A 27,353-nucleotide genomic window follows, 5' to 3' on the forward strand; every position below is an offset into this window, starting at 1 on the left:
AACCAAAACCTTGTCATTGTGGTTGTATACAAGCCTCCAGATGCAGCTTCTCAGCAATTCCAGGAACAGCTTTTGAAAATTGACCACTGTCTGGAATATCTAACTCCTGCCCCAAACATTTTGCTGCTGGGAAATACACTCGTATCACAACATAATAAGAGGTACAGACATGTATGCACAGGGCTCCTGACCAACAAAATGTGATCAGTCATGAGGGTGTCTTCACAAAATTCAACTTCAATAACAAAAACATACAATAGGAACAAGTCAGCCATGTCCTAAATGAAACAAGCTGGGAAGATATCCTGAACAACATGGATCCGAACCTTTACCTAGAAAATAACTCTGTGGTTCTTGAGGTCTGCTCATTCCATTAAGAAAAAGAAAGAGAAAATGTAAACTAGAAAGAGAGAGATGCTCCTTAAACAGACGAAGGTGAAGAATCACAGAGCTGCTGAGAGGGGCCAATATATCTGAAATACGAAGGGAGGCATTGGTCAGAGAAATAGCAAATATCAAACTTAAACTTAAGGAATCTTACAGGAGACAAGAATCTCAGGAAGAACTACAAGCCATAAAGGAAAATGAAAACAAAAAATACTTCTTCTCTTATGCCAAATCTAAGGGACATACACAGATGACAGCAAAGAACTGAGTGAGATACTGAACAACATGGATCCTGAACAACATGGATCCGAACCTTTACCTAGAAAATAACTCTGTGGTTCTTGAGGTCTGCTCATTCCATTAAGAAAAAGAAAGAGAAAATGTAAACTAGAAAGAGAGAGATGCTCCTTAAACAGACGAAGGTGAAGAATCACAGAGCTGCTGAGAGGGGCCAATATATCTGAAATACGAAGGGAGGCATTGGTCAGAGAAATAGCAAATATCAAACTTAAACTTAAGGAATCTTACAGGAGACAAGAATCTCAGGATGAACTACAAGCCATAAAGGAAAATGAAAACAAAAAACACTTCTTCTCTTATGCCAAATCTAAGGGACATACACAGATGACAGCAAAGAACTGAGTGAGATACTAAAATCCCAATACGACTGTGTTCAGCGAGCTGTTACCCAGACTAAGAGTCGACAATCTAAATGAATTCTTTATGAACAAGACCCAAAATTTGGTTATTCAAAAATCTCTGATATTATCCTAACACCACAAGACTTTGAAAAGGCAATAAATGACATGCCCATGCACTCTGCAGCAGACCCAAACTCATGGAACTCCGTGTTCATCAAGAAATGCAAGAAGCCCCTGTCACGTGCTTTTGGCATTCTTTGGAGAGGGAGCATGGGTACAGGTCATCCCACACTCACTAAACACAACAGACATAGCCCCACTCTACAAAGGAGGCAGTAAAGCAGTTGCAAAGAACTACAGACCGATAGCACTAATATCCCATATAAAAATCTTTGAAAGGGTTCTAAGAAGCAAGATCTCCAACTACCTAGATACCCATCAATTACAAAACCCAACTACTGGACCACTATGACAAGGTCCTGGATGCTATAGAGGATAAACAAAATGCAGATGTAGTATACACAGACTTTGCAAAAGTGCAACCACGGTGTAATAGCGCACAAAATGCATGATAAAGGAATAACAGGAAAAGTTGGTAGATGAATTTATAACTTCCTAACAAATAGAACACAGAGAGTAATAGTAAACAGAGTAAAGTCTGCGGCACCTACGGTGAAAAACTCTGTTCCACAAGGCACAGTACTTGCTTTCATCCTATTCCTCATTCATATATTTGACATACACAGAGATGTAAGCCATAATTCCGTGTCTTCACAAAGGAAGACACCAGAATTGCCATGACAGTGACCTCCATCGAAGACACCGCAAGACTCCAAGCGGACATAAACCAAATCTTCAAATGGGCCTCTCAAAACAATATGAAGTTCAGTGAAGAGAAATTTCAACTAAGATATGGAAAATTTGAGGAAATTAAAACTGTATCAAGATATACAACAAATTCTAACAATACAATAGAGCGAAAAAGTAAAGGACCTGGGAGTGATAATGTCAAGAGGATCTCACCTTCAAAGACCACAACAATCTAGCTACTGCATCTGGTAATGAGAACTTTCAAAACCAGGGACTCCAAGCCCATGATTCTCTTCAAATCGCTTGTTCTCTCTAGGCTGGAATATTGCTGTACACTAACTGCCTCCTTCAAGGCAGACGAAATTGCTGACGTGGAGAGTGTACAAAGAACTTTCACAGCACACATAAGTGCGATAAAGCACCTAAATTACTGGGAACGGTTGAAGTCCCTTGATTTGTATTCTCTAGAACGCAGGCGAGAGAGATACATGATAATATATAATATACACTTGGAAAATCCTAGAGGGATTAGTACCAGACTTGCACTCGAAAATCACTCCCTATGAAACCAAAAGACTTAGCAGGAGATGCAACTTTCCCCCAATGAAAAGCAAGGGCGCCACGAGTACACTGAGAGACAACACTAAGTGTCAGGGGCCCAAGACTGTTCAACTGCCTCCCAACATACATAAGGAAGATTAGCAATAGACCCCTGGCTGTCTTCAATAAGGCACTGGACAGGCACCTAAAGTCAGTACCTGACCAGCTGGGCTGTGGTTCGTACATCAGTTTGCGTGAGGCCAGAAGTAACAGCCTGGTTGATTAGACTCTGATCCACAAGGAGGCCTAGTCTCAGACCGGGCCACGGGGTCGTTGATCCCCGAAACCTTCTGCAGATACACTCCAGGCATACCCCATATCCATCCTGTGGACTGTGGTGCTAGAATATATGGATACACAAAAGGCCTAGGAACTTGGCCCCAAAAGGGTTAACAGGAGTACATCTGGATTTATATCTACAGTTAGCGTATCTGTTCCAAGCTAATTTAGGAAATTTGCTTAATATGCCTGGTATCTTATTTTCATAAGATATCTTAACATATCACATAGTTTATTATACTCTCTCTTTATTCCTTAATAAATGGACAGTTAAGCATAAAATGTTCAATATTGTGACCTTAGTCCTGACCACATACTTCGCATTTAGTTTGATCATCATCTGTGTCTACCAAACTGCCACATGTACACGTAACCAAGCCTAAGCCTGGCTACAGCATCATTCTGTTCACATTTCAAGTTGGTGCATATACGTACTTATCTTAACTCACGAAATCATAATGACACGATTGCAAACAAGCCATATCATGGGTGAGGTTAGAACCCGCGACCAGAGAGAAGTAAATAATGAAACAATATTACAGGACTGCAGTTAGAAACCTTAGTAGATCTATAACTCTGGTGACATGAGCATAAATAAGTACGCATAAACCAACCCAGGGGTGGGGTTAGAACCCGCGATCAGAGAGCCACAAAACTACAGACCGACGCGTTAGCCACTGGGCCAGCTAGTTGGATGAATCTTATTGTAGCTAGCTGGCCCAGTGGCTAACGTGTTGGGTCTGGAGTTTTGTGACTTTCTGATCGCGGGTTCTAACCCCACCCGTGGTATGGTTTAAACGTACTTATTTACGTTCATTGCATCAGTGAGCTATAGATCTACTAAGGCTACTAACTACATTCCTATAATATTGTTTCATTTACTTCTCTCTTGATATTATTCATAATGATAGACACAGACACACCGAAGTTATATTGTACATTTTTTATTTGGGTGCTTTGACTTTCTTATTAATTTTATCATGAAGCTTTGATCCTGTGTGTGATGGAATTCATAAAAATTGCACATTAATTTCTTTTTCCAAGATTTTTTAGTATCTGTATCTGGCTTCTCCAATGAGCATATTGTTAGTCAAGACCTTTCAGTGATGGCATAGAATCAGTAATAATCATACAGTCAGGCTCAGTGTCATAAATTAACTTTACTGCCATTAGGATGGCAAACAATTCAGTTTGCAGTGTAGACGCCCAGTTAATTTTTATGCCTAACTCAACATAGTTCCTATCGTTTTTTTTTTTTTTTGAGGAGGTGGCAACAAGAGCAGATGCAGCCCTGCCAGGAGACGCCTGCTTAGTTCCATCAATGGAATGTGAGCAAATAACATTTATGAAGGGATTCAAGGGAAACCGGTTAGCCAAGCTTGAGTCTGGAGAAATACTGTGCTTGCACTTTCAAGGAGTGGTGGGTATGTTGCAGTTCAAAGGGTCATCTGAGTTGTGATGTCAGCACACTTCTGGCAAGACAGTGATTGAATGAATATCGGTGAAAGCGTTTATTGCTTGTTGGGAAACAGCAGGCGTATACATGGGCCAGACAGGTCGCATTCTGGAGAAACGAGTAACGAACTACAAGAGATCAATGAGGAATGCACAGGAAAGTTCAGCCCTTTTCCAGGATATGAAAAACCACAGCTACAATTTAAAATGAAAAGACTCAGATATCATACACACTAAACAAATTGCCAATTCAAGTAAACATAATCACCAATGCATTTGATGAGTTACTTTTGATGAGTTTCGAGAGTCTCGCTACTCTCGGAGCCCGGTCATGAGCCAGGCTCGTCTGGTGCTTGCCTAGTCAACCAGGCTGTTGCTGCTGGAGGCCGGCTTCCCCACATATCCATCACAGCCTGGTTGATCTGGCACTTGGTGAAGATACTTGTCCAGTTTCCTCTTAGGTTAGGTAAGGTTCGTAAGGAAACAGGACAGGTGTTTCCTGACACGGGTCTTAGTCATATGATGACCTGCCGCTCGAGCTTTTGGTCATCTGACCGAGGCCTTCCGCTGGCTTACCGGTCATTTAGTTTCCTCTTGAAGACTTCTGTACTTGTTCTAGCCGTGTTTCTGATATCCTCTGGTAAGATGTTGAATAGTCTGGTGCCACGAATGTTGATATACTGTTCCCTTATTGTCCCTACTGCAGTGTACAGATTTAGGACCAGGCCCTCGAGCATTTTCGTGGTATATATTATCATCCATCTCTCTCTCTCTCCTCTCCAGTAAGTACATATTCAAGACTTGAAGGCGTTCCCAGTAATTTAATGCTTTACTGGCTCATTGTAAGCCGTAAACTATCTCTGTATTTCTTCCAGCTCTGATATTTCTCTTGCTCTGAACTGGGTCGTCAGCACTGAGCAATATTCTAAATCAGAGAGCACTAGCGATTTGAAGAGTGTCACCATTGGCAGGTCAGCATTGATTGAATCCACGACAAATATTAACATATCATACACAAATAACCCGCACATAAAAGAGAGAAGCTTACGACGACGTTTCGGTCCGACTTGGACCATTGACAAAGTCACACTAACAGAGGTGGAGCAGGACGGCTATATATAGGCAGGAAGAGGTGGAGGTAGTAGTAGTAATAGTAGTAGTAGTAGTAGTAGTACAAGAATTGTGTATAATACCAACAAGATGAAATTAAGACACATGCACAACACCCGGGCATCCCCATCGTAGACGTTTCGCCATCCAGCCAGCCAATGGATGGCAAAACGTCCACAACAAAGACAACCAGACGCCGCACATGTGTCTTAATTTCATCAGTAGTTGTAGTAGTAGTAGTAGAAGAAGAAGAGGTAGTGGTAGTGGTAGAAGTGGGAAATAAGGATGACGAGCCAGTCAAAAACAAAGGAAGGGGAGCACTGCAAGAGAGCTAGATGCCCACAGAGGGAGAGCAAGCGCACAGAGGTGCGTGAAAGGGGAAGTGGTGAAATAAAATAAATGAAGAAGGAACAGAAACACGAGACAGGAGAGAGAAAGACAACCCAGAGGAGAAAAGGAAAGAGGAAAGGGAAAGAGGAAGAAGAAAAAGAAAGAAAGAAGAAAAAAAAAGAGGATTCAGGTTAAGTCACGGGTGTTCTGAAGTTTGGAGCATTTTACAATGTAGTGGGAGAGGAAGGCATCTACAGAGACGAAGCCAGGGCTAAGGTTCATACAAGGAAAGTTGTGTATTAGAGAGGATTCAACTAGACGGCGACTGTTCGAGTTGGAAGTAGGGAAGACAGTTTTAGCAGAAGACCAGTCAATAGGATGGCTATGATCTCTGACGTGACAGAAAAGAGCATTGTTAGTGTCGGCAAGCCTAACACTATTTTTGTGCTCCCAAAGTCTGTCAGAAAGAGATCGACCAGTTTCTCCGAAGTATTGAAGAGGACAGGAGGAGCAAGAAATAGAGTAGACACCAGGAACATCTGTAGAGGGAGGAGAGGTATGAACGAGATTAGTGCGAAGAGTGTTAGTCTGGCAGAAGGTAAGCTTGATGTCTAAGGGACGGAGAGAATTGTTGAGATTAGAAAGACCGGAAATGTAGGGAAGGCAGAGGATAGAAGAGGTCCCATGAGTAGAGAGTTTGGGAGAGAAGAAATTGCGTTTAGCACGTGAGAGGGCAGAGTCTATGAAATGGGAAGGGTAGCCAAGACGGGAGAACGAATTATGAAGAGTGGAAATTTCTGCTGGAAGGAACTGAGGATCACAGATGCGGAGGGCACGGAGAAAGAGGGAGATAAGAACACTTTTCTTGACAGGGGAAGCATGATAGGAAAAGTAGTGAATGTACATGCCACTCTCTTCCTCTGATACTTAGTCAGACGATCAACCTGAATGTCGTTATTCCCTACGTACACGACAGGTATTGAGAAATCCTCAAGTATCAATTGTAACTTCCAATTCAGATTTGCCTCAAATACAGCATGAGTTAGCCAATGCAAGAGTTTGATCCTCCCAGAGATGACACCCATTCTGCATATGTCAATCTTACCCTAGCAGAGTTGGGGTTAAATGTAAATAACCTGTATAGATGAATAATTACAGTATCAACTTATCAGTATTCAAGAATTTTTTTTTGTGTTCATGTTCTCTCCGAATTCTGAGAGTTAACAGTCTAGATTTGAGTGCACCGAATCTGCCTTTCTGTTAAACACTCTTTCTTTGTATATATTCCTTCCTCAGAATCCGTAGATCACACGAATACAGATCGATCGATCAAATTTTTTTTTATCACTTCTATTGTGTAATCTTAACGTTGAGTTTCATTCGATGAGTTGTGCTATATTATACCTTGTATTGCATTACAGTTTCAGTTACGTAAGCTTCCATTCCAATGTTCTACTTATGTATGTTATAATGTTCAATTGTTGTGTACTTTGACATTGTATAGAATCAGCCCAAGCCGTACACCTGCCATCTCTAGTTTGTATTAGTTGTATGTCGGGACGACATACGTTAGCGTCGCCGAGCTCTCAGTAGTAGTAACCAGTTACCAGTAACCAGTGTACCAGTAGATGACTCACTACCAACCGTCTCTGCCTGAGTCACTGTCTGTATTCATATTGCCGCTGACCTCAGCAGTATTTCAAAGACCCCCACATATGGGTACTGTGGGCGGTCAGTTATACGAGAGTGAGCAAGGAGGCAGGCCACGGCTGTTTGGGCGCTACCCACATTATCCATTATAATTATACGTACTACCAGCCTACCTGAGTATTACTTTACCCTATCCACGTGTTCAAACCCCCACATGGTACTACTACTACTACTACCTCCACCTCTTCCTGCCTATATATAGCCGTCCTGCTCCACCTGTTAGTGTAACTTTGTCAATGGTCCAAGTCGGACCGAAACGTCGTCGTAAGCTTCTCTCTTTTATGTGCGGGTTATTTGTGTATCGTTCCAGTCACGGTATTGTGCCTTTTTGTTAGTTATTAACATATCAAAAGAACAGTGGCGATCAAATGATACTATGAAATGTACACTGAAAGAAACGTATTCTAGTACCCAGTCTCACAGAAATGTGTTAGCGATTAGTTGTATCCTTCGTTTGATAGTTTTTGACATGACACCTACGAGCTCAAGTACCAAAAAACATGATTTATAAAATGGGCCAGCAAGCTTACTGCAGTGCTCCTTAAAACTTCGTCATATGCTAAATTTTTACCCTCACTGGACCTGATAACAGTTATGAGCTTCTCTCACGTTTACAGTGTCTCTTATTTAATTCATTGTAAACAAGTGGGTTTCTACTCCATTCAGATTTATATAGTACTGTGTACTTGGTAGGGCAACCCTGCGCCCCCAGAATAGCCTGAAATATTCATAGCATGGATTCAACAAGGTGCTGGAAACATTCCTTAGAGATCCTGGTCCATGTTGACATGATAGCATCATGCAACAATAGATCTGTCATCTGCACATTCGTGCTGCAACTTTCCTGTTCCACTGCATCCCAAGTTTTTTTGTGACCCTACCATATGCACGTTGCAGCAGAAATTGCGATTCATTTGACAAGGCGATGTTTTTCCAATTTTCAGCTGTCCAGGTTTGGTGAGCCTGTGCCCACTGTAGTCCGGTGAGATCTGCTGCTGTATTCCATCCACTTCAGGGTTCGATATGTTGTGTGTTCAGAGATGCTTTTTTGCATACAACTGTTGTAACGCTTGAGTTACTGTCACCTTACTGTCCGCTTGAGCCGATCTGGCCAGTCTCCTCCGACCTCTCTCCTTATCAAGGCTTTTTCACACACACAACTTCCAATCGTCATTCTCTGTAAACTCTAGAGACTGTTGTGTGTGAAAATCCCAGGAAAGCAGCAGTTTCTGAGATACTCAAACCACCCCGTCTGGCACCAACAATCATTCTACTGTTAAAGTCGCTTAGATCACATTTCTTCCCCATTCTGATGTTTTGGTCTGAACACCAACTGAACTTCTTGACCATGTCTGCATGCTTTCAGGCACTGAAGTGTTGCCGCGTGATTGGCTGATTAGATATTTGCATTAATGAGCAGGTGTGCAGGTCAGATGCATCTAATAAAGTGGCTACTGAGTGTGTGTGTGTGTGTGTATATATATATATATATATATATATTATATATATATATATATATATATATATATATATATATATATATATATATATATATATATATAAAATATACCAATAGGTATATTTTTTTATATAATATGGTACAGCAGATTTGAGATACATTGCTGATACAAAGATGGCACATACAGTACATGAGGTGTGATATATATATATATATATATATATATATATATATATATATATATATATATATATATATATATATATATATATATATATATATATATATATATATATATATATATATATATATATATATATATATATATATAATATCTTTCTTTCAACACACCGGCCGTATCCCACCGAGGCGGGGTTGCCCAAAAGGAAAAACGAAAGTTTCTCCTTTTACATTTAGTAATATATACAGGAGAAGAGGTTACTAGCCCCTTGCTCCCGGCATTTTAGTTGCCTCCTACAACACGCATGACTTACGGAGGAAGAATTCTGTTCCACTTCCCCATGGAGGTAAGAGAAAATAAACAACAAGAACAAGAACTAGTAAGAAAATATTAGAAAACCCAGAGGGGTGTGTATATATATATGCTTGTACATGTATGTGTAGTGTGACCTAAGTGTAAGTAGAAGTAGCAAGACATACCTGAAATCTTGCATGTTTATGAGACAGAAAAAAGGACACTAGCAATCCTACCATCATGTAAAACAATTACAGGCTTCCGTTTTACACTCACTTGGCAGGACGGTAGTACCTCCCTGGGCGGTTGCTGTCTACCAACCTACTACCTAGAATATATATATATATATATATATATATATATATATATATATATATATTCTTCTTTCTTTCAACATACCAGCCGTATCCCACCTAGGCGGGGTGGCCCAAAAGAAAAAACTAAAGTTTCTCTTTTTAAATTTAGTAATATATACAGGAGAAGGGGTTACTAGCCCCTTGCTCCCGGCATTTTAGTCGCCTCTTACAACACGCATGGCTTACGGAGGAAGAATTCTGTTCCACTTCCCCATGGAGATATATATATATATATATATATATATATATATATATATATATATATATATATATATATATATATATATATATATATATTATGCAAAAGTCGCGAACAAGCGATACAAGATGTAAAACACCACGGGGGGGCTGAATAATAGCTCTAGGCCTTTCGTGTTGCAATCAACACATCAGGAGCTTTTAGTGTTGCAGAAGAGAGGAGGTCCAAGCAAATACGATCACAGGAAGTTCCTTTGCTCACTCCAGCAAAGGCGTTCTCTGTGATCGTATTTGCTTGGACCTCCTCCTCTTTCCTGCAACACTGCAAGCTCCTGATGTGTTGATTGCAACACGAAAGGCCTAGAGCTATCATTCAACTCCCCCGTGGTGTTTTTCATATCAATGTCTTATCATTCTTCGTTATTCGTGAAAGGTTCGTTGTTAATGTCAGTGAATCTTCACTTAGGTGTTTCTGCACTGCAGGTCGATGCTAAGCCTGGCTAAAATCATAAAATATTTACACACTTCAAGGTATTTATTGCCTACCGAATTTATTACCTTACGCTATTTATATCCGAATCGACATTTATTACTGTAAAGCAATGCCAACCCTTTATCTTTTTTTGATAGTTTATTTACTTTTTTTTGCATTAATAATTGTGTGGAGTATTTTGAAAAACTTTAGAGATTATAGACGGAGTCAGACATATCGTACAAGTGTCAACAACCACTCGTGTAGTCCCACTCCACGAAAGTGGCAGTAGAGAAATTGCAAAAACTGTTGAACACTAGAAGTAACGTCCACATTGTAGAAATATTTAAAGGATTTTCAAGAAAGAAGATTGTTAGACACATGGAATCACAATATTTGCACAACCCAGGCCAATATGGGTTGAAGAGCAGGTCGCGCCTGCCTCTTGCAATTTATCTGGACCGTTATGACGTGATCTGGGATCTACTGGAAAAGAAAAATGCAGATGTACTCACAAATCTTGCAAAAGTCTTCGACATATGTGAACGTAGTGTAATAGCTCAGAAAATTCGTGTGAAAGGATTGACGAGAACAGTGGGCAGATGGATGATTATCTTTCTAACAAATCGAACCCAAAGAGTAATAGTGAACAATATAAAATTAGAGGCTACCACAGTGAAAGGGTTTGTTCCTCAAAGCACAGTACTTGCCCCAATTCACAAACTCAAGAAATCATAGATAGCGCTATAACATCCTTTGCAGACGATACTAATAGTTGTATGGCAGTGGCATCCATTTGAGGACAGTAAATCTCCAAACTAATATAAGCCAGATCGTCCATGGGCAGTGTGCAACATGATAATCAATGAGGAAAAATTTCGGTTACCCCTCCATGGAAAAATTGAGGAAATGAAAATAAAACTTGGCATGGGGTATAAAAAAACTCAAACCACTCAGAGTGCAAGATTAGTCCGAGGGCCTTATGTCAGATAATCCTACATTCAGGATTACAACAGTGTTGCTATCACAGTTACAAAGAAAAGGATAGGCTGGATAGCTAGAATGCTCAAAACCAGGTATGCCAAGCTAGTGATGGTACTCTTTAGATCTGAAAAATGTTAAGAGAACCTTTAGTATATGTATAAACTCAGCCAAGCACCTAATTTGTTGGAAAAGCCTGTGATCCTGTAAACTGTACTCCCAGATATGTAAAGGAAGATATGTCATAATTTACACTTGGGTGATTCAGGAGGAATTGGTCCCAAATCTGCATATTGAAATTACTACCTGCGAGTGCAAGAGGTTCGACAGACGGGAGCAATGAGTTTACTAAGAGATAACAAAATATGATAACGCTTGTAAAGTATTTAAATTACTGGGAACATCTCAAATCTCAAAATATATAGTCTTTGGAGGGGAAGAGGGACAGAGACGAAATAATATAAATGTCAAATCTCAAAATATATAGTCTTTGGAGGGGAAGAGGGACAGAGACGAAATAATATAAATGTAGAAAATATTTGAGGGCCTGGTTGCAGATCTGCGCATTACCATAAAAACGAGATATGGGAGGAAATGTAAAATTAACCCAGTGAGAAGCTGGGCTCCTTTGGCACAATAAGAAAACATTGTATTAACATCGTGATCCCAGACTTTCACATCTTACCAGAAGATATTAGGAACACTACTATCCTTCCTTCATACATCTTAATTTATACTTGGAAAGTCGAGAGGGACTGGTGTCAACTCCGCACGCTAGCAAGAAGTGCAAAATACCCGCAATGAAACAGGGCTATCATGAGTAAACTGAGAGGTAACACAGTAAGCGTAAGAGGTCAGAGACTCGAACACCCTTCCATCATACATAAAGGATTACCAACAGAATCCCCTAGCTGTCTTCAGAAGGGTGATATTTACGATGGACGGCGTGAGGTCAGCACCAACAGCCTGGTTTATTATATTACAGGGATGGTAACTCCTTGAGCTGTCTACATTAAACACCTCCCAACCATTATTTATACATGTACTCGTTCAACTATGCACCTCTCCTTCCCTCCCTTCATTGTGTCGTTTTTGTAGTTCCTCTCTCCCATCTTCGTCTCCCTGCTTCCACCCCTCTCTCTGATCTGGGACCGGGCCGCGGGGGCGTTGATCCCGCGGCCCGGTCCCAGACCCTACCTTCATCTCCCTACAGCCCCCCTCCACTCGTACCCTGTTGCTCTCCTCTCTTGTTTACTACTCTCCCTCCTTCACTCCCTGCTTGTTGACCTCTTACTACTTCACTTTCTGTTTCCATTTCCCTTCTTCAGTCCCTGCTTGATTACCTCTCTCTCCGCTTCTTCACTCTTTGTTTGCTTACCTCTCTTTCCTTCACTACCTATTTGCTTACCTCACCATCCCCCCTCCTTCATTCCTTGCTTGCTTACCTCTTTCCCTTCTTCACTCCTTGCTTATCTCTCTCCCCTCCTTCACTCCCTGCTTGCTTGTCTTCCCTCCTTCACTCCCTGCTTCTCATTCTTTCCCCACTTCATTTTCTCTCCCTCTTGATATCTGTTTACTCCCCTCCTCTTCCACTTCCTTTCCTATCTCCCTCCTTTCTTTCGTTCATCCAGCCTTCCTTCCTTCATCCATTTCCACCTCGCATAAAACCTCCATGCTCTGCTTCAGTCATTCATTTACTCCTTCCTCCTTTTCTTTTCTGGATTTTTCATTTTTTCCTTGCCTCTGTTCCAACCCTCTCATCCATTCCTCACAACCTCCGTTATCCCATTCCTCTCTCCATTTTTTTTTTTTTTTGGAACAGGAATGGAGAGTTTGAGTTTATCGTCTTCCTGGATTTATGGGATCAATAGTTTGAGCAGTTTTGGATTGGTCTTATGATGTTCCGGAGGGAGGAAGAACAGGGATAGGTGGGGCGGGGGGGAGGGTAGATCAAGGAGGGGAAATTATGAGAGAGAGAGAGGGAGAGAGTGGGAGGGAGGAAGAGTGTGGAATGAGATGGAAGAGAGAGGAGGAAAGAGATTATGAACGTTTTGGTGATGGGGAAAGACAGCCACACATTAGAATAGTGGGGGATTTATGGGGTTATGTGATCGGTTCATGAAGTAGTTTGGGGTATCATAGGGGTAGTATGGGGGGGGGGAAGTAAAAGAATATTGTGTCAACATGTGTGGTCCAAAACTATCCGACCTGCTGCCAGCAGATATTAGAAGTATTGCCGGAACAAGTGTAGAAGTTTTCGAAAGGAAACAGAATCACTATATACACTGAGTGACCGTTTAACCAGTCTGTGATGGATATATGGACCGCCAACAGGAAGAGCTTTCAGGACCAAGCCATCAGGAAAGATGATTTGCCTCAGATCGAGATGCGAAGGTAGAAACACCCTCGAAATAGAACACAGGCAAATTATCAGTAAAAGAGGTAAGTGGGGTGATATAGGGAAACTGGGAAGTCCGGCTGTCATGTAAAGGGAGACATTTCTCCATGGAGGCTGGCTGGCTGGCGGCCAGTATTACGCAGTCATAATTGGTTTATTGCTGGTGTTGTGAGCTGCCTACCTAGTGGCTTGGGCAGGCGGCACACCTGGACACCTCGTGGCCTGGGCAGGCGGCACACTAGACCACCTAGTAGCTTGGGCAGGCGGCACACCAGACCACCTAGTAACCTGGGCAGGCGGCGCACCTGGCCACTGTGTGGTCTGGGCAGGGAAGCGCAACTGGCCAGTGGTGATACTATTCAAGCAGTTCGTGCTCTATCGTTTAGAGTATTCTTCAGTGTTGACGGCTCCGTTCAGGGCAGGGAAAATATCAGAGCTGGAAGAGATACAGAGATCATTTACGACCCACACAGGGCCAATAAAGTATGTAAATTACTGGTAAGACCTCATAGTTCTAAATATGTACTCGCTGGAGCGGAGGAGAGATACATAATATATACGTGGGAAGTACTTGAGGGCCTTGTCCTAAATCTGCACACTTCATAACAAGATTCTAGAGTGAGATATGTGAGAAGATTAAAATAAACCCAGTGAAAGGCAGTAGCACCGTGGACACAACAAGAGAATATTGTGTCAGAATTCTTGGTCCCAGGTTATTCAGCATCTCGCCAAAAATATCAGAAACTGCCGGGACAAGTGTAGAGATCTTCATGATAAAACTTAACAAATACCTCCATCAAGTGCCAGATCAACTAGGCTGTGATGGACTGGTGGGTCACCGAGCTACCGAAGCAACTGCGCCAGACAAGCACCAGACAGTCCTGGCCCAGGTCCGGGCTACGGGAGTAGGAAAACTCTTGAAACTCGTTAAAGGTATGTTATACCTTGTGGCCTGGCAGGGGTTCCTGGCCATGTGGCCCGGTATCCCCGCAGCCCAACCTGGGACCAGGCTTGCCTGTTGACAGCCTGGTCAAGCAGGTTGTGGTAGCGACGCTCTCTCTCTCCGACCAACCAACTGGAGTTGTTCTTTTCTTCCTTGCATTAAATACTGTATGTTTACCTTGCATGCTCCTAATATAATGACAGTCGTTCTCTCAGCTTGTCAAGAGTTGACAGTCTTTCCACTCTTTAAAGTTGGACTGCGTACTGCCAGCACCAACAGCATGATTAATAAGGCTGTCAGTCAGGAGGTCTTGATATGGGACTGTCCCTGAGGGCCGGAGTTAGACAACAGGTAGGCTCTGTTGCTACACCCGTCCACCGCTTGTGTTGCGAGGGTCGCCGGGACCATCCATTTCGCTACTGCTTAATATTTCACTAGATCTTCTGAGAGACGACTTAGTTATTCAAGTTGTTTGACTCGCGGCAGGCAACCCCACTTACAAGCACAATAGCCCGACTAATCGGAAACTGCTGGAAAATATATCATGTTTCCTCAGTTATGCACTTTCTGTCTGTCTGTATGCCTGCCTCTCTCTCTCTCTCTCTCTCTCTCTCTCTCTCTCTCTCTCTCTCTCTCTCTCTCTCTCTCTCTCTCTCTCTCTCTCTCTCTCTCTCTCTCTCTCTCTCTCTCTCCCTCCCTCCCTCCCCCTCCCTCTCTCTCTCCGTGCATTATATGTTTGTTGCTTGTCAGCTGATCTTCTTAGTACGACCCTGGCATAGCTTTTGACCGAAGAATCTCTCCGTTTTCGTACGTTTATGAATTTCTACGCACGTCAGGTTTTAACGTTCATTATCAACAAAGTGGTTCGTGACCACGAGGATGGGTTAGACATGTTGATTGATATCCCTCCAACCCTCCCCCCCTTCCCACCCCAAGGGGCTCCTGGGGTGCCTGCTTGCTGGTGTCAGTGTGTGTGAAAGTATACCTCCCCTCCCCTCCCCAATCTGACTTAACAACCGGGAGGTCGCCGGCTCAATTTCCATGCCCGGCCAAACGTACAGGAAAGTTTCATTATATACATGTGGGCCAGCGGACCGTCAGCAGCAACAGCTTGACTGACCAAGGAAGCACCAGACCTGGTCCAGGGCCAGGCTGTGTGAGTAACGAAACTCTCGAAACCTGTCAAAGTTATATCAAAGGTTCATTACATATCTACTGCCACGGCTCATTTACCTCTATTATTATTATTATTATTATTATTATTATTATTATTATTATTATTATTATTATTATTATTATTATTATTATTATTATCAAAAAGAAGTGCTAAACCACAAGGGGTATACAGCGCTGTCATTTACCTATAAAATAGGTAAAAGGTGTATTTGATTGCTATATGGGTCACACATTTGCTACAGACGTGTGGCATGGTTGCCTGTAGTCTCCGTGTAGTTGATTCTGGGGGTTACCTCCCCTACAGCCTGGTTTCAGACCAAGCCTCCTAGTTGATGACCTGATCACATAGTCACCACAACCCGGTTGACCAGAACTGACTGGAGGAGCCTCGTGAAAATAACCAGGGGTCTGATGTATAAAGGGAGGATGTTGAAAAGCCTTGGTTCCCTTATATTTATTTAGTTTACTCATTGCATCCCTGCTTTTCATTGGAGGCATTTTGCACCGTCTACTGAGTCTTATTTTTATATGAAGTAGTTCCGATGTGAAGATTTGGGAGCAATCCCTCTATAATTTCCGGATGCAAATTATGACACGTCTCTCTTACCTGCGTTCCTGAGAGTACAGTTCTAGCGATTTCATGTATTTCCAATGAATTAGGCGTTTGATTGAATTTATACGGCCAGTGAAAGTTCTCTATACATTGTCTAAATCTGCGATTTTGCCTTCCTCAAAAAGGGCTTTTAGTCTACATCAGTACAAACGTATGACACGGCACAAATGTGTGACCCGGCTACACAGTGTGACACGGCTACACATATCTGTGACCCGGCTACATAATTGTGACACGGATGCACAAATGTGTGACACGGATGCACAAATGTGTGACACGGCTACACAAATGTTTGACATGGTTAATCAGTATGTGTGACATGATTATGGTTACCTGTATTCGATTCCTGGGTTATCTTCCTCTGGGTCAGCCCATACCAGGTCTTGTGGTTGAGGGGTTGAGATAGACAGAACCTGTGAGGGGTTGAGATAGACAGAACCTGTGAGGGGTTGAGATAGAACCTGTGAGCCTTCACTCCTGCTGGAAGGATTCAAGTGCTAATCAAATATAATGAAGCTAATATAAAAAAATTCTTGATTCCTCTAGTCTCCTTTCGTATCTTTGTCCAATCACTCCCTCATGTTCCTCTCTTCACTCCTTCTCTACTATTCCTCCCTTCCACTCCTTCCGTACTATTCATCCCTTGCACTCCTTCCCTCCCTCCTGTTGCTCTTCTGCTTCTTTCTATCATCTCTCTCCTTTTCCTCTTTCCTCTCATATGGTACTGGGCAAGAGGAATTTATAGTTTTTGAGGTAGTGGGGAGGAGGGGGGAGGGTCCTGAAGATGTCAAGGTAGGGGACAAGATGGACTGTCTACATGTTGACGGCTCCAGGGGTCATCACCCCCGCGGCCTGGTCCCAGACTAGGTCTCCTAATGGTATTGCTCATCTTCTAGGTATCCCCGGAAGGGATCGTTTAAGAGGTTACCTGAATTTTTTGTTTCTTTTCCTCCAACTTTTTTTTCTTCATTTCGCTCATAACTGGAGAACGCCTCAGCCAGTAGGCTTCAAAGTGTCAACACTTGTGTAAGGTACCGAGGACCAGATTCTTGATGAAATAATTGCAGTATTCACGTGCCCGATGACTGAAGTTGTTGAATCCATTCCCAGCATCCTGAAAAGGCTCAGATAACTTGCAAAACCCTCAGTGGTGTATCTTCAAACGTTCAAAAAAGTGTCCAAAAATTCGCGACGGTGGAGAGTGGGAATTCCTGTGTATAGGTGCGGATTTGACCATTTTATATGTAAAAATAGTGTGAAATATTTATTCCCTTTAAATCAATTTACCGATTATGAACGGCTTCAGTATTTAATGGGTAATGCATCTTAGGGCTAGAATAGTAACTGTTAGGTCCTTTCTGCGTGCAGGTAAATTTGCTGATGTAGTAAAATAATAAAGAATCTTGGAATCTTTGGACTCTGTACCATCATTGGAGAATGACTCATCTGATCGACTTCAAATTTTCACAAGGCTCACACTGCCATTGGGTGACATAAGCACCAATTTGCCATTTTATTGAATAAATAAATAGTAATGTTAATTTTTTATTGAGCATCTTATGAAATGGATGGGACGTTTCGTGGGTTTAGGCTGTGTAGGTACAAATTTTGTTGGTTTCTGCGCAATAACTGGAAAATGCATCTTTTGGTCGGCTTTAATCTTTATTACTGATGTGTTTCCAACGAAGAAAACAATATGTTAATGTTAGATTGTGTAGGTTATCATGTGTTAATTTTTTTATTAATCATTGGAGAATGTTTCTTCTGATCAGAAGTCACATTGTCTGACTTTATTTGTTTATTGGTTAGGTTAAAGCAACTTAAGGTTCTCTTATGTACCTATAATTTCTATGTACCCCCAAGACCACTATTATAAATTTGGATGTTATATACACTAAGCTTATATAAAACTTACTGTATTTACTTTTTTAAATGATGGTCACTCTTGAAAAAAAGTTTTGATTGACTGGCTTTGCTTTTTTTGAAACTGGAAAAATTGAAATACTGCCACATTGAAAATGGGTTGGGCAAATATTTTGGTTAGTAGGTTGGAGAAGGACTTGCCTAGTATGAGCCAATAGACCTGCTACAGTGTTGCTCCTTTCTCATGTTCTCATTTGATCAGCTTCAACCTTTCCAAGCTAACTCAGTAATGCAACTTGTGAGTGGTTTCACGCATTATGTGCTTGTGTATTTTGGGATATTGGTCTCTTTGGACCCGTTGAAAGGTTTTAATTAGATTTGGGCTCTGCAGTGTCATAATATACCATTTTTATAGAAGACATTTGTATATTAGTTTCCAGTTGATGATCTGTGAATGCCCTTCAAATCTTTAACTCTAATATTTAATAAATGCATTATCAACTTAAAGAACACTAGTCTACTTGTATACATTAAGGCACAAGGACCTAAATTTTTCATTATTCAGGAAGGAATGTTTTCTAGTGCACTTGTTGAAAAGATACTCTCAGTTGATTTTTAACTTTACTGTGGCCACTACTGCCGTCGTTTGCTGCTGCTGCTGTTACCTTCTTGCTGCTGGCTGCTGCTGCTGCCTTCTTGCTGCTGCCTTCTTGCTGCTCGCTGCTGTCTTCTTGCTGCTCGCTGCTGTCGCCGCCGTCACCGCCGTCGCCGTCGCCTGCTACTGCTGTCGCGTTCTTGCTGCTGGCTGCTGTTGCTGCTGTTACTAATGCTGCTGCTGCCTGCTGCTACTACTGTTGCTGCTGTCTGCTGCAGATACAGCAGCAACAGTGTGTAATGAGGTAAGGCGGTGTATCACTGTCTCAACTTACTATGCAACTCATTACCTCACCGTTTTGAGTGTAAGAAGGGCCATCCTTTTCATCCTGTGATATGACACTGTGGTTGTTGGCTGCTGCTGCTGGCTGCTGCTGGCTGCTGCTGGCTGCTGCTACTGCTGCCTGCTGCTGCTACTGCTGCCTGCTGCTGGCTGCTGCTACTGCTGCCTGCTGCTGGCTGCTGCTACTGCTGCCTGCTGCTGCTACCTGCTGCTACTGCTACCTACTGCTGCTACCTGCTGCTGTTGGCTGCTGCTGCTACCTGCTGCTGATGATGATGGCTGTTGCTACTGGTGCTGCCGCTTGCTGCTGCTGATGATGGCTGCTCCTGCTGCTGCTTCTACTGATGGCTGCTCTTAATGACTGCTCCTGTTGCTGGCTACAGTTGCTAGCTGGCTGCTGGCTACCGCTGCTGCTGTTACTTCTGATTGCTACTGCCTGCTGTTGTTGAGTACTGCTGCCGTCGCCATGTTTTTTCTTTTTCTTCTATATCTAATTGCCGCCGCTGCCGCTACTGCTGCTGCTGCTACAACTACTACCACCACCACCACCATCACCCACCACCACGTCAATAACTTTGTTGTTGTGACGCCAAGGCAATAATACAATCAATCGGCTAACCACCATACTCACACTACTCCAAATCATTCTGGTCTCCACCACACTCACACCACCCTGATCACCACCACACTCACACCACCCTGATCACCACCACATTCACACCACCCTGATCACCACCACACTCACACCACCCTGATCACCACCACACTCACACCACCCTGATCACCACCACTCTCACCACCCTGATCACCACCACACTCACACCACCACACTCACACCACCCTGATCACCACCACACTCACACCACTCCACACCACCCTGATCACCACCACACTCACACCACCCTGATCACCACACTCACACCACCCTGATCACCACCACACTCACACCACCCTGATCACCACCACACTCACACCACTCTGATCACCACCACACTCACACCACCCTGATCACCACCACACTCACAGCACCCTGATCACCACACTCACACCACCCTGATCACCACCACACTCACACCACCCAGATCACCACCACACTCACCCCACCCTGATCACCACCACACTCACACCACCCTGATCACCACCACACTCACACCACCCTGATCACCACCACACTCGCACCACCCTGATCACCACCACACTCACACCACCCTGATCACCACCACACTCACACCACCCTGATCACCACCACACTCACACCACCCTGATCACCACACTCACACCACACCACACCACCCTGATCACCACCACACACCACTCCACAGCACCCTGATCACCACCACACTCACACCACTCCACACCACCCTGATCACCACCACACTCACATCACCCTGATCACCACCACACTCACACCACCCTGATCACCACCACACTCACACCACCCTGATCACCACCACACTCACACCACCCTGATCACCACCACACTCACACCAATCCACACCACCCTGATCACCACCACACACCACTCCACAGCACCCTTATCACCACCACACTCACACCACTCCACACCACCATGATCACCACCACACTCACACCACTCCACACCACCCTGGTCATCACCACACTAACCATCGCACACCACACCACCCTGGTCATCACCACACTCACCATCACACACCACACCATCCCGGTCACCACTACCACACACTACCACACCAATGTTTACCACGAAAGTAATTACCAATACATACTAAAACACTTCTTGCTCCTTTACTCTTAGCCATCCTCATGGCTGACAGATACAAACACTCGGCACAATTTCGTATCATTTGTGATGATACCAAATTAAGCATGGAAGTCATCTCTATAGAAGACAAGGAAAAATTGGAAGACGATATAAACTAATTCTTGCAGTGGGTAGTGGAGAATAACATTGTTGATAAATTTGACATGTGTGCAACATCTAAATATCTTTACTATGTAAATATTCTACATGACATGTTTCTAATTTATCATCTTGTCGGTATTATATACCATTGATATTCAACATGTTCTTTGGTGACAGATACTACCCTCTTAGATATGGTAAGAATGAAGAACTCAGATGGAACACCGTGTACAAAACACAGGAGCTGGAGAGAGGAGACAGCGGAGAAGAAAGTGATTACATAGGAACGCTTCACTCTGGAGGTCCCAAGGTGGTAATTGCAGTGATGTATAACCCACCACAGAACAGCAGGAGGCCAAGGCAAGAGTATGACGAGAGCAATAGAGTGATGGTTGACACACTGGCTGCAGTGCCCAGAAGAGCTCATGCATGCAGGGCAAAGCTTCTGATCATGGGTGACTTTAACCACAAGGAGATCGATTGGGAGAACTTGGAGCCACATGGGGGCCAAGATACGTGGAGGGCTAAGATGATGGAGGTGGTACTGGAAAACTTCATGTACCAACACGTAAGGGACACTACAAGAGAGAGAGGAGAGGATGAACCAGTGCAGATATTGAGGACATCACATATGAAAGACCCCTTGGGGCCAGCGATCATGTGGTTTTAAGCTTCGAATACACAGTAGAGCTACAAGTGGAGGGGGAAGCAGGAAGACCAGGCCAAATGAAGCCAAACTACAAGAAAGGGGACTACACGGGAATGAGGAACTTCCTGAACGGGGTTCAGTGGGACAGAGAACTGGCAGGAAGCCAGTTAATGAGATGATGGAATATGTATCAACAATGTGCAAGGAGGCTGAGGAGAGGTTTGTACCCAAGGGTAACAGGGCTAATGAAAAAGCCAGGATGAGCCCATGGTTCACCCAAAGGTGCAGGGAGGCAAAAACCAAGTGTGCTAGGGAATGGAAGAAATATAGAAGGCAAAGGCCCCAGGAGAATAAAGAGAGCAGTCATAGAGCCAGAAACGAATATGCACAGATAAGAAGGGAGGCCCAACGACAATATGAAAACGACATAGCAGCGAAAGCCAAATCTGACCCGAAACTGTTATACAGCCACATCAGGAAGAAAACAACAGTCAAGGACCAGGTAATCAGGCTAAGGAAGGAAGGAGGAGAGACAACAAGAAATGACCGAGAAGTATGTGAGGAACTCAACAAGAGATTCAAAGAAGTGTTCACAGAGGAGACAGAAGGGGCTCCAGAAAGACGGAGAGGTGGGGCACACCACCAAGTGCTGGACACAGTACACACAACCGAGGAAGAAGTGAAGAGGCTTCTGAGTGAGCTAGATACCTCAAAGGCAATGGGGCCAGATAACATCTCTCCATGGGTCCTGAGAGAGGGAGCAGAGGCGCTATGTGTACCCCTAACAACAATATTCAATACATCTATCGAAACAGGGAGATTGCCTGAGGCATGGAAGACAGCAAATGCAGACCCAATCTTTAAAAAAAGAGACAGACATGAAGCACTAAACTACAGACCAGTGTCACTGACATGTATAGTATGCAAAATCATGGAGAAGATTATCAGGAGAAGAGTGGTGGAACACCTAGAAAGGAATGATCTCATCAACAGCAGCCAACATGGTTTCAGGGATGGGAAATCCTATGTCACAAACCTACTGGTGTTCTATGACATGGTGACAGCAGTAAGACAAGAGAGAGAGGGGTGGGTGGATTGCATTTTCTTGGACTGCAAGAAGGTGTTTGACACAGTTCCACACAAGAGATTAGTGCAAAAACTGGAGGACCAAGCAGGGATAACAGGGAAGGCACTACAATGGATCAGGGAATACTTGTCAGGAAGACAGCAGCGAGTCATGGTACGTGGCGAGGTGTCAGAATGGGCACCTGTGACCAGCGGGATCCCACAGGGGTCAGTCCTAGAACCAGTGCTGTTTCTGGTATTTGTGAACAACATGACGGAAGGAATAGACTCCGAAGTGTCCCTGTTTGCAGATGATGTGAAGTTGATGAGAAGAATTCATTCGATCGAAGACCAGGCAGAACTACAAAGGGATCTGGACAGGCTGCAGACCTGGTCCAGCAATTGGCTCCTGGAGTTCAATCCCACCAAGTGCAAAGTCATGAAGATTGGGGAAGGGCAAAGAAGACCGCAGACGGAGTACAGTCTAGGGGGCAAGAGACTACAAACCTCGCTCGAGGAAAAAGATCTTGGGGTGAGTATAACACCAGGCACATCTCCTGAAGCGCACATCAACCAAATAACGGCTGTAGCATATGGGCGCCTAGCAAACCTCAGTACAGCATTCCGACATCTTAATAAGGAATCGTTCAGGACCCTGTACACCGTGTACGTTATGCCCATATTGGAGTATGCGGCACCAGTTTGGAACCCACACCTAGCCAAGCACGTAAAGAAACTAGAGAAAGTGCAAAGGTTTGCAGCAAGACTAGTCCCAGAGCTAAGAGGTATGTCCTACGAGGAGAGGTTAAGGGAAATCAACCTGACGACACTGGAGGACAGGAGAGATAGGGGGGACATGATAACGACTTACAAAATGCTGAGAGGAATTGACAAGGTGGACAAAGACAGGATGTTCCAGAGATTGGACACAGTAACAAGGGGACACAGTTGGAAGTTGAAGACACAGATGAATCACAGGGATGTTAGGAAGTATTTCTTCAGCCACAGAGTAGTGAGGAAGTGGAATAGTTTGGGAAGCGATGTAGTGGAGGCAGGATCCATACGTATGATAAAGCTCACGGTACAGGGAGTGACCTAGTAGTGACCAGTGAAGAGACGGGGCCAGGAGCTTGGAATCGACCCCTGCAACCTCAACTAGGTGAGTACAGGGGCACCACTAAATAAAAGGAATGGAATATGTGAAAGAGTTGGGTTAATAATGTCAACTGACCTATCTTTTAGAAAACGCGATAAGGTATATGTCGTTAAAGCTGGAAAATGACTGGGTAAGTAATAAGAACTTTCAAAACGAGGAAAATAATGTCATCAGTGACACAGTTCAAAATCACCTGTATTGTCTTGTTCCATTCATGGCAGGAGAGATGTCAGAGCTCAGATAGAGATCATTTACTGCCTGCATAGGTCCAATAAAGCATTTAAATTACTGGAAATGCCTCACAGTACTGAATGTGCACTCAATGGAGCGGAGGTGAGATACATAACATATACATGGAAAATACCTCAGGGCCCAGACCCAAACCTTAACGTCGTCGTGCAGTGAAAGATACGGAATGAAGTGTAAAAATAAACTCACTGAAAAGCAGGGGCTCCCTGGGCACAATAAGAAGACATATCAGCGTTCTACCAGTGGTCATCGGAAATATTGCCGGCGCAAGTGTAGATGTCAAGTGCTAGATCAACCAGATTGTGATGGATATGTGGGCCAGCAGGTCGTCAACTGTAACAGCCTGATTGAAAGGCGAGTAGTAGAAAAGCCTGATCTCAAGTCTGGCTGTGAGAATAGGAACTCTGGAAACCGGTCACACTATGTCACCACCATTACTCGCTGTGTGAGCCTACTGCTTGACACAGGCATACCAACTTAACAGCTGCTCATGTTTTACTTGTATTCAAGGAAGGGCAGAGACGAGGTGCTGAACAACAAACAAGTGTTTCCGACGTGCAGAGAAGTGACTTCATCCGAGAAATCAGAAATGGGAATTCCTTTAACATTATCCTTCTTATAAGTGTGTCCTGGATGGTTGAACTGTATATTCCTGAGCTGCAGTGAAGCTTCTTGACAGTCCTCAACCAGAAGTTGATCCACAAACTGGAAGACCCTGCGGCGGTGATGGGAAGGGCCTTCACAGAGACCCACGCAAAAGATTACTTTGACAATGAAATATGGTTACCTGGGTACAACCTTTACAGATGGAACAGAAAGAACAGGAAAAAAGGGGGGTTGGCCTGTATGTCAAAAGAGTCGCTCATTTGCACGGAGATACTGAACACCACAAATGATGTAGATGAAGTTCTAACAAAAATCGAGAACCAAAACTTAGTCATTGTGCTTGTATATAAGCCACCAGATGCAACTTCCCAATACTTCAAGGAACAGCTATCGAAAATTGACTGGAAAACCTTCCAGCCCCATCCCTAAACTTCTTGCTGCTTGGTGACTTCAATCTACGACATACAAAGTGGAAGAATATAGCAAATAATGTAGCAGAAATAAAGCCTGGAGGCAGCTCAGATGAAAAGTCAGACACACAGGAGCTGCTGAATTTCTGCAATAAACACATCCTAAGTCAGCAGATAGTAGAGCCAACAAGACTGGAGAATACACTAGACCTTGTTTTCACAAATAATGAGGACCTGGTAAGAAACAACATCAAAAACAACTAATTCTGATCACAATCTAATCGAAGTCCAGATTTACATACACATGGGGCCTGATTAGCAAAAAGCATACAGTTATGAGGGTACCTTTACCAAATTCAACTTCAACAACAAGAACATCAACTGGGACGAGGTAAACCATGTCCTAAATGAAACATACTGGGAAAATATCTTTAATAACATGAACCCTAACTAGTGCCTTGAAAAGATTAACTTTCTGGTAGCTGAAGTATGTTGAAGGCATATTCCCCTAAGAAAAAAGAAGAGAAGAAGTAAACTGGAGAGAGATGCTCCCTCTACAGGAGAAGAATAAGAATCACTGAGCTCCTCAAGAAGGTTAAATTATCTGAAACCCGGAAGAAAGCACCAATCAGGGAAGTGGAAAATATTGAGCTTAAGTTAAAGGACTCGTACAGGATCTAGGAGAGACAAGAGGAACTTAAAGCAATTAGTGAAATAGAAAGAAATTCAAAATATTTCTTTTCATATGCCAAAAACAAGGCAAAAAACACATCTAGTGTAGGGCCCCTGCTCAGACAAGACGGATCCTACACAGAAGGCAAAGAAATAAGTGAGATACTGAAATCTCAATATGACTGTGTTCAGCGAGCCACTAATCAGTCTGAAGACAGTCTAAAATAATTTTTTCATGAATGAGCCTCAAAACCCTGTCAATGTATGCCAAATCTCTGACATAACCCTAGCTCCACTAGACTTTGAGAAAGCCCTTGACAACATGCCCATGCACTCAGCCCCAGGCCCAGACTCGTGGAACTCTTAATGAACTGCAAGAAACCCCTCTCACGTGCCCTAAGTATGCTATGGAGAAGGAGCATAGACACAGGTGAGATTCCACATTCACTAAAAACAACGGATATAGCCCTACTCCATAAGGTGGCAGCAAAGCAATAGCTAAGAACTATAGCCCAATAGCTTTAACATCCCACATCATAAAAATCTCTGAAAGAGTTGTAAAAAGTAGGATTGCAAACGATTTGGACTCCCAACAGTTGCACAGTCCAGAGCAACATGGGTTCAGAGCAGGTCGCTTCTGCCTCTCGCAACTACTGGACCATTATGATATGGTCTTAGATGCACTGGAAAACAAACAGAATGCACATGTAGTATAAACAGATTTTGCAAAAGCCTTTGACATGTGCGATCATGGTGTAATAGCACACAAAATGCGTGCTAAAGGAATAACTTGCAAAGTAGGTAGATGGATCCTCAACTTTCTAACCAATCGAACACAAAGAGTAGTAGTGAACAGAGTTAAGTCGGAGGCTGCCATAGTGAAGAGCTCTGTTCCACAAGGCACAGTACTCGCCCCCATCCTGTTCCTCATTCTCATATCAGACATAGACAGAGATGTAAACCATAGCACTGTATCATCCTTTGCAGACGATACTAGGATCTGCATGAGAGTGCCATCCATTGAGGACACTACAAATCTCCAAGACGATATAAACCAAGTTTTCCAATGGGCAACAGAGAACAATATGATGTTCAGTGAAGACAAATTCCAACTACTCCGTTATGGAAAACTGGAGGAAATAATAGCTAGGATTGAGTATACTAAAAAAACTAATCACACAATAGAGCGGAAAAGTAATGTGAAGGACCTGGGAGCGGTAATGTCTGAGGATCTCACCTTCAAGGACCACAACAATGCCACTATCACATCTGCTAGGAAACTGATAGGATGGATAATGAGAACATTCAAGACAAGAGATGCCAAAACCAATGATGATTCTTTTTGAATCACTTGTTCTTAGGCTGGAATGCTGCTGTACATAAACATCTCTATTCAAGGCAGGCGAAATTGCAGATCTAGAGAATATACAGAGAACCTTTACTGCACATATAAGTTCCATATACCTTT

Source organism: Cherax quadricarinatus, chromosome 10, assembly GCF_038502225.1.
Source record: "Cherax quadricarinatus isolate ZL_2023a chromosome 10, ASM3850222v1, whole genome shotgun sequence".
NCBI lineage: Eukaryota > Metazoa > Arthropoda > Malacostraca > Decapoda > Parastacidae > Cherax > Cherax quadricarinatus.